Source organism: Cervus canadensis, chromosome 7 (assembly GCF_019320065.1).
Source record: "Cervus canadensis isolate Bull #8, Minnesota chromosome 7, ASM1932006v1, whole genome shotgun sequence".
NCBI classification, from domain to species: Eukaryota; Metazoa; Chordata; class Mammalia; order Artiodactyla; family Cervidae; genus Cervus; species Cervus canadensis.
In genome coordinates, this window is record NC_057392.1 from 16,051,802 (window position 1) to 16,058,580 (window position 6,779).

The following is a 6,779-nucleotide window of genomic DNA, read 5'->3' on the forward strand; positions in this document are numbered from 1 at the left end:
AGGGATTTGACTTAGGTCATACCTGAATGGTCTAGTGGTTTTCTCCACTTTCTTCAATTTCAGTCTGAATTTGGCAATAAAGAGTTCACGATCTGAGCCACAGTCAGCTCCCGGTCTTGTTTTTGCTGACAGATTAGAGCTTCTCCATCTTTGGTTCCAAGCAATATAATGAATCTGATTTTGGAGTCGACCATCTGGTGATGTCCATGTGTAGAATCTTCTCTTGTGTTTTTGGAAGAGGGTGTTTGCTATGACCAGTGCATTCTCTTGGAAGAACTCTGTTAGCCTTTGCCCTGCTTCATTCTGTACTCCAAGGCCAAATTTGCCTGTTACTCCGGGTGTTTCTTGACTTCCTACTTTTGCATTCCAGTCCCCTATAATGAAAAGGACATCTATATGTCTTCATAGAACTGTTCAACTTCAGCTTCTTCAGCATCACGGGTCAGGGCATAGACTTGGATTACCATGATATTGAATGGTTTGCCTTGGAAACGAACAGAGATCATTCTGTCGTTTTTGAGATTGCATACAAGTACTGCATTTTCGACTCTTTTGATGACTATGATGGCTACTCCATTTCTTCTAAGGGATTCCTGCCCACAGTAGTAGATATAATGGTCATCTGAGTTAAATTCACCCATTCCAGTCCATATTAGTTAGCTGATTCCTAGAATGGCCACATTCACTCTTGCCATCTCCTGTTTGACCACTTCCAATTTGCCTTGATTCATGGACCTAACATTCCAGGTTCCTATACAATATTGCTCTTTACAGCATTGGACCTCGCTTCTATCACCAGTCCCATCCACAACTGGGTGTTGTTTTTGCTTTGGCTTCATCCCTTCATTCTTTCTGGATTTATTTCTCCACTGATCTCCAGTAGCATATTGGGCACCTACCGACCTGGGGAGTTCATCTTTCAGTGTCCTATCCTTTTGCCTTTTCATACTGTTCATCCAGTTCTCAAGGCAAGAATACTGAAGTGGTTTACCATTCCCTCCTCCAGTGGACCATATTCTGTCAGACCTCTCCACCATGTGGTGTCTGTCTTGGGTTGCCCCACATGGCATGGCTGTTTCATTGAGTTAAACAAGGCTGTGGCCTGTGTGATTAGATTGGCTAGTTGTTTGTGACTGTGGTTTCAATCTGTCTGCCCTCTGATGCCCTCTCTCAGTGCCTACCATCTTACTTGTGTTTCTCTTACCTTGGACGTGGGGTATCTCTTCATGGCTGCTCCAACAAAGCACAGCTGCTGCTCCTTACCTTGGGCGTGGGGTAGCTCCTCTCGGCCACTGCCCCCGACCTTGGACATGGGGTAGCTCCTCTCGGCAGCGCTTCTGCGCCATCGCAGCCGCTGTGCTTCTGATGCAATCTTTGCATCAGGTGGCCAAAATATTGGAGTTTCAGCTTCAGCATCAGTCCTTCCTATGAATATCCTTTAGAAGTGACTGGTTTGATTTCCTTGCAGTCCAAGGGACTCTCAAGAGTCTTCTCCAACACCACAGTTCAAAAGCATCCATTCTTTGGTACTCAGCCTGTTTTATGGTCCAACTGTCACATCCATATGTGACTAGTGGAAGAACCATAGCTTTGACTATATGGACCTTGGTCTACAAAGTAATCTCTCCACTTTTTAATATGCTGTCCAAGTTTGCCATAACTTTTCTTCCAAGGAGCAAGCCTCTTTTAATTTCATGGTTGCAGTCACCATTCACAATGATTTTGGAGCACAAGAAAATAAAGTCTGTCACTGTTTCCATTGTTTCCCCATCTATTTGCCGTGAAATGATGGGACCAGACGCCATGATCTTCGTTTTCTGAATGTTGAGTTTTATGACAGCTTTTTCATTCTCCTCTTTCACCCTCATCAAGAGGCTCTTTAGTTCCTCTTCCCTTTCTGCCATAAGGGTGGTATCATCTGTGTATCTGAAGTTATTGATATTTCTCCTGGCAATCTTGATTCCAGCTTGTGTATCATCCAGCCCAGTATTTCTCATGATGTACTCTACATATAAGTTAAATAGTAGGGTGACAATATACAGCCTTGATGTACTCCTTCCCCAATTTGGATACAGTGCTTTGTTCCATGGTACTGGAGAGTTGGTTGATATCTCTGAGCCTCAACTTTCCCATCTGTGGAATGGGGAGAATAATTTCTACCTTGACACGTTTCCGTAGGGTGTGAGATACTGTGTGTAAGCACTTAGAATCCTATTGCATGTTTCCCAAGAAGTGAACTCAAAGAATAAGATTAGTGTGCACGTAGGTTATTGAGTGCTGTTAAGAGAAAATCCTTGGAAGTAAGACCTGTGGAAGGAGAGAAAAGTAAGTGATCCTGGGCAGAAGAAATGTTGGGTTGCAACAGGTGGATTTGAAGCTGGGATAGTCTTTCCAAGTTACCTCGAGTTGGGGCAAGACGGCCAGGTCTTTATACTCCCTTATAGACCAGACAGTGACGTGAGCTGCCTCAAGATGAGAGGTGGTTTGGAGTCAAATCCTTCAACCCTGAAGGGGAAATCTGAGTTGCACAGCACAACACCCATGACACCTGGCCTATGGCAAGTATGTACCATATTGTAACACTTGCTATTTTAATTGTCAGCATCATTTTAATCCTTCTTTTCATAGTCACTGCCCTGACTCAGTTTGAGTCTTCATCATGTCTTGTCTGGAATATAAAAGAGCCTCCTAACTGCTTTTCCTCATTTACATTGTCTCCCTCAGACCTGTCCTCCATACCCTTCCAGAGTGATGATTATAATCTAAGCCTCTCACCACCCTGCTTAAAACCTCCAGTTGCTCCCCACCAACTTCAGAATAAAATAGCTCACTTTAAAGTGACCTTGAACATAATATGTACCTGACATTTCCATCTGATCCACTTTCCCCACCTACCTCAACCATCTCTCTGCTACCTAATCACCTCTTCACACGCCATTTGTTGAAGCTTCCCCCACTCTTCTCTTCACTCAGTTGGCTTCTGCTTATCTTTCAGTTCTCAGCTAAGGTGACAACTCCTCTCAGAAGCCCTCCCAAACCAAGTCGTAGCTAAGTATTCTTCCTACCAGTTCCCTTTTCATCTGGGCATACCTCTGTCAAAACTCTCTCCAACTAGGACCTGAGTTTCTCCCAGAGAGCAGAGCCCTTGGGTCCTAATGTCAGCACAGATACAATATCAGAGTGTGCAGGGCTAAACCAGTAAGAGGAAGTGCCCTTTTGGTCAGTGACAGACCTCCCCACAGTCTTTTGAGAAACACAACTGCCAAGCCCATATCAGATTCTGGTGCAATAACCACCACCATCACCACCATGGACACAGTCATGCTTAATTTTCCAAAATATAGCCAAGAAGAGAACAGCACTCAGCAAAGCTTTCCTAAATGTTTGTACTGAACAAAGAACATTTTTAATATGATGGAGATACATTTTTAAGGGGAATGCACTGTTTGCTCTTAGAACTCATGGATTACAAGATAAATCATTCATCTAATAACTCTGAAGAGAAAAAGAAACACCATAAAATATTTACAAGAATTTCACATTTGCCCATAATAACACACATTCATCCCCACAATCCCATTCTTCTTTCTTCTTCATAGTCAAAATGCATCTAAGCCTTCTTCACATTGTGATGTGCTTCTGCTACTTACAAGTAAGCTACTGTTTAGTTGCTTAGTCTTGTCTGATTCTCTTAGGCCCCATGGACTGTAGTTTGCCAATATCTTCTGTGGCTGAAATTTTCCAGGCAAGCATACTGAATTGGGTTGCCATTTCCTACTCCTGGGTCTCCTCCCAACACAGGGATCGAACCCACATTTCTTGAGTCTCCTGCATTGGGAGGCAGATTCTTTACCACTAGTGCCACTTGGGAAGCCCTACATGTAAGCAGAACATCAGGAATAAACATTGAGATTTGTAACTGCTTGGGACCTTGATCTTTTGAGGTCTTCAGGGCAGATAATATAATTCTGCAGTTTACCCAAGAACACTGCTGTTTCAAACGTGGTTCCAATTTGGTGAAACTTTAGTTAAAATTAAAATTAAAAGTTAAAATTAAAATTAAAAGTTAAAATTAAAATTAGTGATTTCTAATTTTAATAGCCCAGGGTGGATTCACAAAGGAATACCAGTCTGCCATTTCATTCTTGCCTGTTTCTGTGACTCCTGAGAACATAAAAGGGTCCTAAAGTTGCAGTTGTGTTGATGGAATGAAAAACCTTTCCCCAGAACGTAAACACAGCTTCAAGTTCAGATGGCATGAATAATTTCTTTAGTCTTGCCCAAAAATTTCTAAAAGAAAAATAAAACAGATTCAAGCATACATTGTTTTCTTATAGTATATGGAGTGCTTTTTTCTTTTATACATCTACGTATACATATGCACATGTAGTCATTAGCTTTCACTTTGTAAAATTTAAAGCAGAGCTGAAGGTTGGCTGAGTTCCCTCTAATACAAACAGACAGGACTTCCCCCATTATCACCCCATCCTGATGGCCACATGAGACTTCTAAGAAAGGAATTTCTTTCACAGATGATTAAAAGGCATGGCATACTTCAAAAGAAAGATCTTTTCTTCCCTCTTGTATATTGAATGATTTTTCTAAGTGACATAAAATGCTAAAGAGGACCTTCTGCATACATTAACAATCCACAGGTAAATCTTTGGCAACTGGGACCCACTGAGACTGCAATCCCTGCATTACAGAAAGCCACCAAAGTCAAACTCAGGTGGACTGGAGTGCAGGATATGAAAAATATGTACACCCACAGGGACTGAATTAGCCTGAGAAAATAATTTCATAATCTAAACTAATTAATTTAAAGTTGAATACAAATCAGATGAATTGGAAGTGATTAAAAATGTCATCAAATATAGCCACAGTCCAAAAATTAACATCATGTTCAGTTTAAGTTTCTTTTGTTAGGTAGTTAGAATAGGAAAAATGGAGTCCAAAATGGAGGTGGATAAAAGACAAAGAAGGGAGAGGCACACAAAAAGTGGAACAAAGGAAGGTCTGAGGACTAGAGTGAGAACCTCAGGTGAAACAAACAGCCATGCTGGCTGGCCCAGTTTACATAGGGCAGGTTCAGGGAGAGGAGAAAAAACATTAAAAGAGGAGCCAAAACTGAGCCCCTCTCTTCTTTTGGATTGGCCCACCCTCACACTTCAAGGATGTATTTTTCTTTGCTTGCCAAATAAAACTGAGCTGTAACAGAGCTGTAACACTGGTTCACCGTTTCAAATTTTTATTGCGGTGAGACAGAACCAAGAAAATTACATACTCCGCCGATATATCTGGTGCTGTTTCTTGGATTTCACCTGGCTGAAACAACCTCCGGTTGGCCCCCATAAGGCGGAGGCCAAGCACAGCAGAAGCCCAACTCAGTGAAAGCTGATGAAGTGGAAGCTGAATGCAAAGAAAATGCAATGCAGTGGAAGTGACAAGAAGCCCAGCATGCTGGAAACAGGGCCAACCAAAACAAACTCAGCAGAGGGCTCATGCAGCTCAGTCCCTGATTCCAGAAGACCTCTGGTTAAGGTAGGAGGTCCTTGCTCCTATGGCTGGAAGGACATATGGCTAACAAAATCTTAATTCCTTTACAATCTCTTGTTTCTTATTTCCTTGAACCCCCTGTGAACAGGTGAGCAGCAGTGTGTGCAACTGAAGAACTCTGGCAGGGGCTACACCCCAGTGTGTCCTGAAGGCTCCACTATCTGCTATGACCTAGTAGCTGTTGCCCAAGTGGGTGAAGGTTCTTCTGTCTTTAACCTCCTTTGTGCCAAGGATCAGGTCAATGAAAATTCTGGGCACAGGTCAGGCATTAAGCAGATTTTCCAACAGGTTATGAAGGAGATTCCTCAACATGTTTTTCCCACTGCTTTTTCCTCTTGTCCTTCAGCTCCTCTCTCCATCTATTCCACTGCTTCCAAAGTATTGGGCAGCTCATAATCTTCCCATTTCTGAAAGTTGTGTTTGAAATTATTTACCTAAGATTGGGACTCAAACCCACGCGGCAGGGACTCTGCTATGCTTAGTCATTTAGTCATATTCAACTGGGACTTGAGCCTGGCCTAAACCTACAGTGCCTGGTTTCAGGACCTAATGAAGTTCAGGTTTTTGATGTCTCATTGCAAAAAAATTCAGTGAGAGGCACAGCGATAGGTAAGAGGTAGAATTGTTCAGATTCACAGAGAAGCACAGTCCACAGAGTATATACCATCACAGAGGGTGTATCCGGCGGCCATGAAATGTGGTGTTTTCCTGAGCTGGGTGATTTCATATGCTAATGAGTGGGAAGATCATTCCAACAGTTGGGGAACCACCCACTCCTTGGTCTTTTGATAGTGCCTTGGAACTATCATGGTGCTTCTGGGTGTGTCATTTAGCTTGCAGATTGAGAAGCAAGGTTTAGTTGAATTTGACTTGTCTGTCATTTTGGACCCATTTGATTTTAATCAGTTTATGTTTTGCCCTTGGTCTATCTCATTCTTTCAAAAGCTGTGTCTTAACCCCTTTGTTCCTGCTTCATGCTCTTTTCCTGAGCCCCATCAAGGCCCACAGTGTTGCCTCTACAATCTTTTGGAGGGACAACCAGAAAATATCTGACCCTTGGGAGGGAAATACTGTATAATATCCAATCTCTCTAGGTATTCAGGCCTTCATCTTCCATGTTTCCTACAACATGTGCAACAACAGCATCTCTCAGTGAACCTGCTGCAGCAGGTGACAGGCACACCATCCCTGCTAGAAGTCCATCTGTTGGTGGCATCCCCTCA